We start from the raw sequence: 12,264 nt of genomic DNA, 5'->3' as shown, positions 1-12,264 counted from the left end.
AGTCCACTGTCTTCAGCCCATTGATTTCTATACAGCAGTTAGATTAACACTCTCCATCCTCTCCCTCTCAGTTCCAGACGAGCTACATTTTTCAATTCTGTAAAATCACATGCAGTTAGAGATGAGAGCTAAAATCTACTTGAATTTTACAAAAATCTGCATTCACCAAAATGTGCATATTCTCTTTGTAATTGGATTCCATGTTAATTCAGCAAGATGGCGGCCACTGGTCGCTATGTTTCTGAAGCTTAAAGACCATAAAAATGTTAAAAAATCCTTATACTCACCTCTCCAGCCCCACCACTCCTCACTGCTACCTGTCTCATCTTTATTGTGTCTTCGGATCACCATCAGCCATGCTGAAATCTCCTGACCTTCGCTCACTGGTCTGGGGCTTCCAAGTTTGCTAGGCCCAGGAGGGTTCTACACATATGCCCACAAAGGTTACGGCCTAAGCTGAGAGGTATGACTCCACGGCATGTAACCTGGAAGCAAGGACCAGCGAACGAGGCCTGGAAATTTCAGCGTGGATGACTGCGATCTGAAGATGCAACGAGGCCCAGACGGGTGGTAGTGAGGAGCGGATGGAATGGAGAGGTGTGTTGTGAGGTCATTATAAGGATATTTACTTTTTTGACATATTAAGTTTGTTATAGTCTCTGGTATGGAGAAAGAAAAATCTTGCACTGGCCATAAGACTTGATACTATACTTATACTTCTGGGTTCTATACAGAACACAGGATCACCATTGGTAGCCACCATAGCTCACCTCCTCGTCCTCCCTTGACAATGCCCTCTGCCCAGATTAGAGCATGCTCATATAATTGCTTCTATACAAACAAACAGGGTCTGAGTCAGTCTGTACACGTGACTGGTGAAAAGAACAGGAAGTAGAAGCCAATTATTAGACTTAGTGACCATTGATAAAATTGCAAGATTTCTTTTTAACACAGATCTGAAAAGATCTAAAAAAAAGACAATTATCAACATATCTTAAAAAAACACATTTAACATAAAACCTAATGTAAGCAATAGGTCATTTTTGTTTTTACACATCCCGTTTAACTTTGAGCTGATGTAAAAGAAGAAACATCCCGTCTAGTCTCTTCCATCTGTCGCTTTGTCTAATTAGAGAAATTAAGCTGTGGCTTTGATTCTGGTATAATGGCATATTTACCTCCATGCCTGTTGATTTAGCAAGAGGTTGTACGAGGACGTCAGAAAATAATTGCAATGAGAGTTGCTTACGTTACATGATAAATATGTCATTAAAGGGACTTTTTGGAGAAATCAGACTTATGGCTTATCCGGGACATTAGTATTGAGCACCAATGGTGCTTGCCGAGCCTATGGTACTCGCACTAATCAGGAGAATAAAGAGGCTGTAGGACTCGCTTGTTCTCCGGATCATGGGGCTACAGCCGTCAGACCCCAACTGATCACATTGAATATCCTAGCTGAAGCTGGCCATACAATAGGAGTGTTGTGCAGTCAAAACATCTGATAAAGACCATTTTGTCCTGACTGTGACACAAACAAGCAGGACAAATGCCAACCTATGACAGATATCTAGAGAAAATTTGATCTGCCTTGATAGATGTTTTCAGTCGTTGTCAGGTGTACCAAAGTGTAGGACAGCGTCCATGACAGATGTTACAGATGGGACTCTTCTTATCGTTCCTCTCGGCTTCACACATCCTAACATGAGTAGTGGAATCTTGAATGCTAACATTATTTTGTTATACTCTGTCAGGAGATATTTATGCTGTATGTGCCCCATTGGTTGTGGTCTGAATTGCAATCGGGCTTTGCTAGCACTAGGTGATGTATTGACCTGTACAATTAGGCTGTGTGCACACAATGCAGATTTCCAGCGGATCCACAGTGGATTTTACCGCGCCGAAACGCTGCATATCTGCATTGTGATGTACAGTAGCATGTTAATCAATAGAAAAAAAAAAAACGCTGTGCAGACGCTGCGGATTTTTCCGCCCGGTTTTCTTGTGGTTCAAAATATGCAGCATGTCACTTTTTTTGTGCGGTTTTCCACCTGCTCCATTCTCCAAATCCGCAGGGGGAAACCGCACAAAAACCGCAAGAAAACCGCAAGAAAAAAGGAAGAAATCCGCAGGAAAAATGCAGGTCATTTGACCTGCGGATTTCTTCAATTCTGCGCGGAAAAATCCGCAGGACGAAACAGTCCATCTGCACTTAGCCTTAGAAATTGGAGTCCCTTGTCAAATTCATGGAAAAATAAGGATGATGCATGTGAGAGAGGTGGTTGGAAGAAAATCATCTGTGTCCTAAGTAGTAATTATAAAAGTGACTAAAAGACACCACTCCGGCACTTTTTTTCTAGTTTTACCTCCGGAGTTGTATCACTGATTCATGTTCCCTGACGCCAGTAAAATACCTACTGTCGCTGTCTTCTGCTCTTCCCAGCGCCGCTCCAGTCCCGTTCTGCCATCTTGTGACCGCAGCTTCTGACTGAGTCAGCGCAAGTGTTTGTGAGCCTTGTTCTGACCTCGGTCTTGCCCCCATAGAGTACATGAAAAAGTGACCTCCGGCTTACCCAGCAAACACTGATCCAGCAGGTTACAACAGCAGAAAATACTAGAGCGGCCCTGGGAACAGAAGAAGATGGCATGTGGAAAGCCTTCTGCTATGGGCAAGGAACATGCATGAGTGATACCACTCCCGTTGTGAAATAAAAAACAAAATGCCGGATTAGTGCTTTAAATAATTATTATTGAATTATTTCTATATCACTTTTCTATTCTAGGAATCAAAGCAATGATCATATCATAGAATTAGTAGAGATAATTTTAGAACATAGCAGCCATCTTTATGGTCTATGTGGCTGACAGCTTTCTTCATATGTCCCATAGACAATGAATGGTGTGGAGATTGTGTATGAACACCTCCGCTCCATCTGCAGAGCTCCACTGTCAAGAGCCAGAGCCCCAGCAATGAGTCGGTTATCCACCATCCTATGGATAGAGGATAACTTTCAATTATGAGTGTACCCCTTTAGGAAATACCTCCTTTTTTAAATGTGTCCATGATGGAGCCTCGCACACTCAGTGATTTCCACCATGTTGGAGCTGATTGTGAGAATGCTCAAAGACTGTAATATTTCAGATGGATTCTCAGAACTGCAATGTTATTTTTTGTCAGAGGAACAGTGGGAATGGGTTTGGGTGTTTAACACCAGTAGATTCTTGAGTATTTTAAATCCATCCAGGTTATTAAATTTGGTATTTGCCTCAAAGACATTTATATGCCAACTGGTTTCTGAATATTTCAGAAATGTCTGACAGATTTGCATCAATGTTCAACAAATATAATTTTCCTATATATTGAAATCCAAATAAGAGCGTGAAGAACATAGGGTGTCCACACACCTTATAAAACTGATGTCCCTTACAATAGCTCACCTCGGCTCAACATGCAGTTGTTTTCAGTGGTTGCCCAAATATTCCTGACTTCACCTTATCATCAGGGAGAATAGTTTAAAGGGTTTTCCCATGAACAAAACACATTTCAATTAATAAATCTTGGAAGTTTAGCAATTGGATGTGTTAAAAAAATGTTCCTGTGCTGAGATAATCTTATAAATATGCCCCTGCTATGCACCGTGGCTGTGTCTGACCATGCAGAGCTGCACCAGTTCATGTTCAGCACATAAATCACTTATGATAAGTGAGTATACAGATGACACAGCAGTGGCTTACTGCTGCTGCTTTCTGAGCTAACGCATTTCCCTGCCTAATGTAACACATTTTCTTGTATTATTACAAGAGTGATTGCTTCTGCAATGTTAACAGTCCTGTGAGACCATCATAAATAGTCAGTGATATAAAAGCTCAGCGCCCACTGCTGCTATTTTCTCGCCGACTTTATTTATGATGAGCTCAGAGGGTAGAAACACTTACTCCTGTGATAAAACAGGCAGGGGAATTTGTTACCTCAGTAAGTAGCAGCTGTGTGCCCCAGCTGTTTCGTCTTTACACTGATGACTGGCTGGCCAGCACCTGCGGCATGTGCTGACCATGATTTGGAACAGTTCTACATAGTAAATAACAGTATATAATAGGGGCAAATTTATAAAATTTTCTTAAGATTGATTGTTCGCAGTGGGAGAAACAAAATAATAATCTTGTAGTCATGATACCTTTTAATGGCTAACAAAAATAAAGTAAGTGAAAGATTTTTGTTAGCCATTTAATTTTCTTTCTCCCCTGAGAACAATCAATCTTTTTTCAACTGGCTAACACAATACCAAAACCTTTGTTTTTTTTAAGATTATGTCAGCATGGGAATATTTTTTTTTTTTAACACATTGAATTGTAGAACTTATTATTCCTTGTTGTGAGTTCATTTTCCCCTTCATTACTGAGGCCCGAGGAACTCCCTCTTCTGGTAAAGAAAGGTAGTGAGCCTGATTGTCAAACACCTGAGGCTGATGATTGTGACTGGCTGAGTGGAGTTACGGACTGGATATAATGCTGCCGACGCCCTTCTGCCCTGCGGGTGATTTCTCTGTGGGATCCTTGGAGACCAGTCTGAATTCCTGCTCCTCCAAAGCTAAGTTTGCTGCTCGGCCTTTTGCTTTTGTGCTTTGACTTTGTTTTTGCTTTGTTTTTCTGGATTTCTGCCATTCCCTGCTGGGGTGTGCTGAATTCATTTAGCTCTGTCTTCTGAAAATACCTGAGTGCTGATTCAGTTTTTAAGGCCTAGCTGATTCAGGGCCTTTTTCATATCAGCTGGTTGGCTTATGTCTTTGATAGGGTTTTGGCAGATTGCAGACAGCAGCCTTCATGTCCTTTCCTGTCTAGGTAGTTTTGGGGCCCCGTCTTTGCTCAGTCTATCTTTCTGTCTGTGTTAGTATTTTCATCTTGCTTCACCGTCATTATATGTTGGGGGCTGCCTATTGCTTTGGGGTCTGCTCTGGGGCAGTTTAGATTTCCCCTTTCTTTCTTTAGGCCTATGTATTTCTCCGGCTGTGATCGAGGGGTCTAGGGCATCGTAGGAACCCCCCACGGCTACTGCTAGTTGTGTTGATAGGTTCAGGGGTCTGCAATCTGATAGTTGCCAACTTCTGGGCAATAAAAATGAAAAAAGCATATATAGAATGGGAGGAATAGGGCTAAGTGACAGCACATGTGAAAAAGACTTTGGTATACTAATAGATCACAGACTGAATATGAGTCAACAGTGTGATGCAGCAGCAAAAAAGGCAAATGCAATTCTAGGATGTATTAACAGAAGCATACAGTCTAGATCACGTGAAGTCATTATTTCCCTCTACTCCTCTTTGGTCAGACCTCATCTGGAATATTGTGTCCAGTTTTGGGCACCACATTTTAAAAAAGACATCAACAAACTGGAGCAAGTTCAGAAAAGAGCGACCAGAATGGTGACCGGTCTGCAAACCCTGTCTTATGAGGAAAGGTTGCAGGATTTGGGAATGTTTAGTTTGCAAAAGAGGAGACTTAGAGGAGACTTAATAGCTGTCTACAAATACTTAAAGGGCTGTCACATTGTAGAAGGATCAACTTTATTCTCATTTGCACAAGGAAAGACTAGAAGCAATGGGATGAAACTGAATGGGAGGAGACACAGATTAGATATTAGAAAAAACTTTTTGACAGTTAGAGTGATCAATGAGTGGAACAGGCTGCCACGAGAAGTGGTGAGTTCTCCTTCAATGGAAGTCTTCAAACAGAGGCTGGACAGACATCTGACTGGGATGATTTAGCGAATCCTGCTTTGAGCAGGGGGTTGGACCAGATGGCCCAGGAGGTCCCTTCCAACTCTACGATTCTATGATTCTCTGGTTTTCTGGACTTAGTTTGTATTTCTGCTTTTGCCTCCTACGGTGACTCATTCATAACAGAATCACCCGCCGTACCGCAGATTCTAGGGTACTCAATAGCAAGAAAGAATTGTAAAAAAAAAAAAAAAAAAAAAAGTGTGTATATTTTTTCCTCTATATCTCTGAGGCCGTAGGGGGAAATTTTTTTTCTCTCAATGGAGATAAAGCAATTGTCTGATCGTGTGGAGCAGCTCGCTGCGGAAGTGCGGGGAATTTCCGCCTACCTTGCTCATTCACATGCTGCTGAACCAAAGATTCCTACACCTGATGTATTTTTTGGGGATCGGTCTAAATTTTTGAATTTCAAAAATAATTGTAAATTATTTTTTGCCTTGAAGCCTAACTCGTCAGGGAGCTCCGCGCAGCAGGTTAAAATTGTCATCTCTTTGCTGCGTGGCCTTCCCCAGGATTGGGCGTTTTCTTTGAAACCAGATGATCCTATTCTGACTAATGTGAACGCATTCTTTCAAGCTTTGGGGTTGTTGTATGATGAACCTAATGCCATTGATCAGGCTGAAAAGACCCTGCTGGCATTGAGCCAGGGTCGTGATTCTGCAGAATTGTACTGTCAAAAATTCCGAAAGTGGGCAGTACTTACTACCTGGAATGATAATGCCTTGGCTGCTCTCTTTCGGAAGGGGTTGTCAGAAGCCGTAAAAGATACTATGGTGGGATTTCCTGTTCCCTCTGGTCTTGATGATTCTATGTCATTAGCCATTCAGGTTGATCGGCGTTTGCGCGAACGCAAAGCTGCACGAGAGGTGTTGCCACCTGTTGAACAAATGTCTGAACCTATGCAATGTGATAGAGTTTTTCCCAGAGAGCAGCGTCAGGAGTTCAGAAGGCGTAATAAGTTGTGTTTTTTCTGTGGAGATGCCTCGCATATTATTTCTGTCTGTCCCAAACGAGAGAAACGCTTTGCACACACGTTTTCTGTTGGGGGTGTTCAACCTAAGTTTCTTCTGGCTATTACTCTGATCTGCTCCCTGTCCACATTTTCCGCCAAGGCGTTTGTGGATTCGGGAGCAGCCCTAAACCTACTGGACTTGGATTTTGTTAAACGTTGTGGATTTCCGATGACACCTCTGCAGACGCCTATCCCTTTGAGGGGAATTGATGCTACTCCTTTGGCTAAAAATAAACCCCAGTTTTGGACCCAGGTGGTAATGCGGGTCGCCCCAGGCCATCAAGAAAATTGCAGATTTCTGGTGTTGCATAATCTGCATGATACTGTTGTTCTGGGGTTTCCCTGGTTACAGATTCATAATCCAGTTTTGGATTGGAAATCTGTGCCTGTGGTGAGTTGGGGTTGTCGGTGTGCCTTTAGTGAGGCTCCGGTGTTTTCCACCTCTCCTCAGTCGCATGATGTTCCTGATTATTTGGCGGACTTTTATGATGTATTTAGTGAGAATGAGTCTGCGTCTCTGCCTCCTCATAGGAGTTATGACTGTGCAATTGAACTGAGCCCGGGGTGTAAATTTCCCAAGGGTCGGCTCTTCAATTTATCTGTACCCGAGCACGAGGCTATGCGATCCTATATTAAGGAGGCGTTGGAGAAGGGTCATATTAGACCATCCTTGTCACCCTTGGGTGCCGGTTTTTTTTTTGTAGCCAAAAAGGATGGATCATTAAGACCTTGTATTGATTATCGTGCCCTCAACAAAATTACTGTTAAATATCAGTATCCGTTACCCCTGATTTCTGATCTATTCTCCAGAGTTAAAGGTGCTTGCTGGTTTACCAAGCTTGACCTCAGGGGGGCGTATAATCTTATTCGCATTAAGCATGGGGATGAATGGAAGATGGCGTTTAATACTCCGGAGGGACATTTTGAGTACCTGGTGATGCCTTTTGGGCTCACTAATGCCCCTTCTGTCTTCCAGTGCTTCATGAACGATATTTTCCGAGATTTTGTCGATACATTTTTGATTATCTATTTGGATGATATTTTGATCTTCTCCAAGGATTGGGATTCTCATGTGGAACATATTCGGACTGTGTTCCGGATCTTGAGGGAGAATTCCCTGTATGTCAAGGGATCTAAATGCCTTTTTGGAGTACAGAGGATTTCTTTTTTGGGATTTATTTTGTCCCCGTCAACTATTGAAATGGACCCGGCCAAGGTACAGGCCATTCACGATTGGGTTCAGCCCACTTCTTTGAAGGCCCTCCAGAAGTTTTTGGGTTTTGCTAATTTTTATCGGAAATTTATAGCAAAATTTTCTAGTCTTGCCAAGCCATTGACTGATTTGACTAAAAAGGGTGCTGATGTGTTAAATTGGTCTCCGGAGGCTGTTTCTTCCATTCAGGAGTTGAAGCGAAGATTCACCTCCGCCCTGGTTTTGCGGCAACCTGATGTCTCACTTCCATTCCAGGTAGAGGTGGATGCTTCTGAGATTGGTGCAGGAGCTGTTTTGTCCCAAAAGGATCCTGTAACATCTAAAATGAATCCCTGTGCTTTCTTTTCCCGAAAGTTCTCTCCATCTGAACGTAACTATGATGTGGGGAATAGGGAACTGTTGGCCATGAAATGGGCATTTGAGGAGTGGAGACATTGGTTGGAGGGAGCTAAGCATCAAGTCGTGGTCCTCACTGACCACAAGAATTTGATTTACCTAGAGTCGGCTAAGCGCTTGAACCCTAGACAGGCTAGATGGGCCTTGTTTTTTACACGTTTTGATTTTGTGGTTTCTTTTCTTCCTGGAAAAAAGAATGTCAAGGCAGACGCCCTCTCTAGGAGCTTCCTTGCTGATTCTCCTGTGGTGACCAAGCCTGCTACCATCTTAGGCGAAGGGGTAGTTCTTTCTGCCATCTCGCCCGATTTGAGACGTGCTCTGGAAGAGTTCCAGGAGGACAAACCTGAGCGTTGTCCCAGTGGAAAGTTGTATGTTCCTGACCAGTGGAAGAAGAGAGTGATGTCTGAGGTTCATTGCTCTGCTTTGGCTGGTCATCCAGGTATTTTTGGTACTAGAGATCTGGTGAGTCAGTTTTTTTGGTGGCCCTCCTTGTCTCGTGATGTCAGGAATTTTGTGCAGTCCTGTGGGACGTGCTCCCGGTCTAAATCGTGTTCTCGCTCTAGTGGGTTATTGATGCCTTTGCCTGTCCCCAAGAGGCCATGGACCCATATTTCAATGGATTTCATCTCTGATATGCCTGTCTCTCAGAGGATGACTGTTATTTGGGTGATTTGTGATAGGTTCTCTAAGATGGTTCATCTTGTACCACTCCCTAAGTTGCCGTCTTCCTCTGAGTTGGTGCCCCTGTTTTTACAACAGGTGGTTCGTTTGCACGGGATTCCTGAGAACATTGTATCTGACAGAGGAGTGCAGTTTGTGTCTAGATTTTGGAGAACTTTCTGTTCCAGGCTGGGAATTCAGTTGTCCTTCTCCTCTGCTTTTCACCCTCAGACCAATGGGCAGACAGAGAGAACAAACCAGACCTTGGAGTCATATTTGAGATGTTTTATTTCTGCTGATCAGGATGATTGGGTTTCATTTTTGCCCTTGGCCGAATTTGCTTTGAATAATAGAGCTAGTTCTGCCACTTTGATGTCACCTTTTTTTTGTAACTGGGTTTCATCCTCGATTTTCTTCAGGGCAGGTGGAGCCCTCTGCCTGCCCAGGTGTTGACACTGTGGTGGAAAGAATGCACCAGATCTGGGACCAAGTGGTGGATAAGTTCTCTCTCTCCCAGGAGAAGGCCCAGCGGTTTTCCAACCGACATAGGACCATTGGTCCCCAGTTTAAGGTTGGTGATATGGTGTGGTTATCATCAAAAAATATTGCTATGAAGGTGGCTTCCCCTAAGCTTAAGCCTAGATTTATTGGACCTTACAAGATTGTGGAGATTATTAATCCGGACTCTTTTCGTTTGGCTCTTCCTGTCACATTTAAAATCCATAATGTGTTCCATAAATCTTTGTTGAAGAGGTTTGTTGAACCTGTTGTTCCGGGGGTGGCACCTCCAGACCCTGTATTGGTTGAAGGTAACATGGAGTATGAGGTAGAGAAAGTACTGGATTCCCGTCTGGCTAGACGGAGACTCCAGTATTTGGTTAAGTGGAAGGGTTATGGTCAGGAGGATAATTCCTGGGTCTCCGCCTCTGATATTCATGCCAAACGATTGGTGCGTGCCTTTCATCGGGCTCACCCTGATCGCCCTGGTGGCATAGTTGAGGGTTCGGTGACCCCTCCTCAAGGGGGAGGTACTGTTGTAAGTTCATTTTCCCCTTCATTACTGAGGCCCGAGGAACTCCCTCTTCTGGTAAAGAAAGGTAGTGAGCCTGATTGTCAAACACCTGAGGCTGATGATTGTGACTGGCTGAGTGGAGTTACGGACTGGATATAATGCTGCCGACGCCCTTCTGCCCTGCGGGTGATTTCTCTGTGGGATCCTTGGAGACCAATCTGAATTCCTGCTCCTCCAAAGCTAGGTTTGCTGCTCGGCCTTTTGCTTTTGTGCTTTGACTTTGTTTTTGCTTTGTTTTTCTGGATTTCTGCCATTCCCTGCTGGGGTGTGCTGAATTCATTTAGCTCTGTCTTCTGAAAATACCTGAGTGCTGATTCAGTTTTTGAAGCCTAGCTGCTTCAGGGCCTTTTTCATATCAGCTGGTTGGCTTATGTCTTTGATAGGGTTTTGGCAGATTGCAGACAGCAGCCTTCCTGTCCTTTCCTGTCTAGGTAGTTTTGGGGGCCCGTCTTTGCTCAGTCTATCTTTCTGTCTGTGTTAGTATTTTCATCTTGCTTCACCGTCATTATATGTTGGGGGCTGCCTATTGCTTTGGGGTCTGCTCTGGGGCAGTTTAGATTTCCCCTTTCTTTCTTTAGGCCTATGTATTTCTCCGGCTGTGATCGAGGGGTCTAGACCGGGCATCGTAGGAACCCCCCACGGCTACTGCTAGTTGTGTTGATAGGTTCAGGGGTCTGCAATCTGATAGTTGCCAACTTCTCTGGTTTTCTGGACTTAGCTTGTATTTCTGCTTTTGCCTCCTACGGTGACTCATTCATAACAATTCCTACTCCATTACATTCAAACTCCTTTGACATCGTTTGTCGGAGGAGAGTTGAGAGGACCATATGTGCCTCGGATGGCCATCTGGTCCTGCCAAAATATGAGTTTGATCTTCTTTAATCCAATGTGTATTAAGTGCAAATATCACTTTTCCTTTATACTACTTACTTTGGGTCATGGTTATCCAGGACACGGCTAACGATCTATAAAGCTTCACAATGTAGCCTTTTAGAAAATATTTAGAAACTATTTCTTTTTTTTGTGATTTTTTTTTTTCTGTTTTGAAGAATTACTCAAACCCAACCCAATAAAATAACCATGAAAAAAAGTTACCTACTGAGGTTTTTTAGCCTTGCTTGGAAAAATACTGTATTATTGCAGTTGCCGTAAGCACAACAGGAGATTTTTCCTGACTCCTAACATTTCCTTTTTCCCAGTATGAGGCAATATTGTTAAGAATAGTATTTTAGACATGGTCATTGCTGGACTATGGAGCTTTGAGGCAAAGACTATTAATAGGCAGAAAATGAATTTGCTTTCGAGTTTCAAGGGCAGATCACGATGCAAGAATTCCTGTTTTCTTCCACAAATTTAAAGGTGATGTTTCATATTTGGATCATAGTTCGTGTACGGACCATAGAATCAGATTACTGATTTTCTGTTCCTTTTCATAGGGTGATACTTAACTATATTTTATGGCCATGGCTGAGAGCTCCCAGTCTCCTGTTGCAGAGAGGGTTGCGAGGAAGAGCCCTTTCTGCAATCAGGCACCTTACAACCAGTTTGGGGTCCGTTAAAATGAGAGGGGCTGATCTCTAGTTCAGTTTTCCATTATCTCTCCCTCTTTTATTCTTATCTTTCGATACAAGATGCAATGGGAATGATAGAGAAGAGAATATTAAGAGGGGATTTGAAGTATTTTAGGATACGGGCTGGGGGGAATTCCAGGTTGGGATCTTCTTGTCCCAACTGTAAGGCAGCAGTAGCACCGTACGCAGTGAAGAGGCAGTGACCCACAAAATTCAAACACAAAAGTCTTTTTAATGTGTTGTCTTCACATATAAAAGTCCAAATTCACACAATTGCATATAACTTCAGTGCATATTATCAGTGTTCAGTTCACACCAGTTCATAGTACACAGCATCCTTTAGATTGAAGTCACTACACACGCTAGTCCTCCTCTGACTAGTTCCCATGGGTGTCCTGCACCGCATGTATCACAGTCTCTACTTACAGCTGTACACAGTCCAGGATATCCTCCGGATAGCAGCGGTGCACCATATCCACCTGTTTTGCAATAGTTACACGTCAGTCCTCTTTCGGGCACAGGACATCCACCTCCAGTTCACCTCCAGGCACAGGACTGTCCACATC

The 12,264-nt window shown here is 43.3% G+C and overlaps 1 protein-coding gene across 2 annotated transcripts in view; it reads left to right on the top strand.

Annotated features, from left to right (window-relative positions):
• Positions 1–12,264, top strand: part of RELL2 (RELT like 2) — a 148,610-nt gene that overhangs the window by 100,609 nt on the left and 35,737 nt on the right. The window lies entirely within an intron of this gene.

Source organism: Dendrobates tinctorius, unplaced genomic scaffold (assembly GCF_039654945.1).
Source record: "Dendrobates tinctorius isolate UK_male_01 unplaced genomic scaffold, ASM3965494v1 ptg000020l, whole genome shotgun sequence".
Lineage (NCBI taxonomy): Eukaryota > Metazoa > Chordata > Amphibia > Anura > Dendrobatidae > Dendrobates > Dendrobates tinctorius.
Note: the sequence above shows the minus strand (reverse complement) of the source record. Positions and strands in the feature narration are given on the sequence as shown.